The sequence below is a fragment of the Oryzias melastigma genome, linkage group LG13 (genome assembly GCF_002922805.2).
Source record: "Oryzias melastigma strain HK-1 linkage group LG13, ASM292280v2, whole genome shotgun sequence".
Classification (NCBI taxonomy): Eukaryota; Metazoa; Chordata; class Actinopteri; order Beloniformes; family Adrianichthyidae; genus Oryzias; species Oryzias melastigma.
In genome coordinates this window covers 20,354,759-20,355,557 of record NC_050524.1, presented here as the reverse complement: position 1 = coordinate 20,355,557, position 799 = coordinate 20,354,759, and positions in this window count along the sequence as shown.

Sequence of the window (799 nt, the reverse complement as noted above, 5' to 3'; positions counted from 1 at the left end):
ATGTTTCCATCCTTTGGGCTTTTACAGGAAGTTTGCTGTTGTTGTTGCAGAGCAACGAGTTTATCAAACCTAGTTTGACACGACCAGACAGACAAACCTAGAATTTTAGATTTAGTTGAACTAAAAATATACATTTTCACCCTCAGTCTGTCAGAAGGATGCGTCCCACTTTGTGTGCGCGCGCTCTGAAGGACAGATTCAGGAGAAAAGGAGAAAAGAAAAGGAGACTAAAATCATTTATGGCTCAAGAGTCCGTGCGTAAACACATATCATTGAGGCAGGCGCACACATTTTGTCTGAATTTCACTTTTTTTTTTGGAAATCATTCTAATGATTTCGTCTGCGCATTTCTTCCATTTCAGCTCTAATTCCCATCAGGTTGAAGGAGGAAGCGCGCGCCATGCTTCTAATTAAGCTCAGACCCGGATCATAAAATCCGCCTGCAGACCAGAACCCAAATCCTCCTCTAATCGATTTTATTGGGCGGCAAAGCTCCGCGGCTTTTCACAGAAATAATGCACATCAGATCCACATTTTTTTCTGCACTCTTTTCAAAAAAGAGAAAAAAAACTCTTTCCAAAAAGAAAAAAAGGAAAACGTTCTCACAACGCTGGATCAGTCCAATGAAAAAAATAAAAATAAAACTTTTTCATTTGGATGAAAGTTTATACACACATGGTTTATACATTTTATTTTTCTTTATTTTTCCACAGCTGAGTTTAAATTCAGTTTTATGTAAAGGAGGCTCTGGTTGCAGTGAGACGTCTGTAATCCACATCTGGCCTTCGCGCCTGCTTAA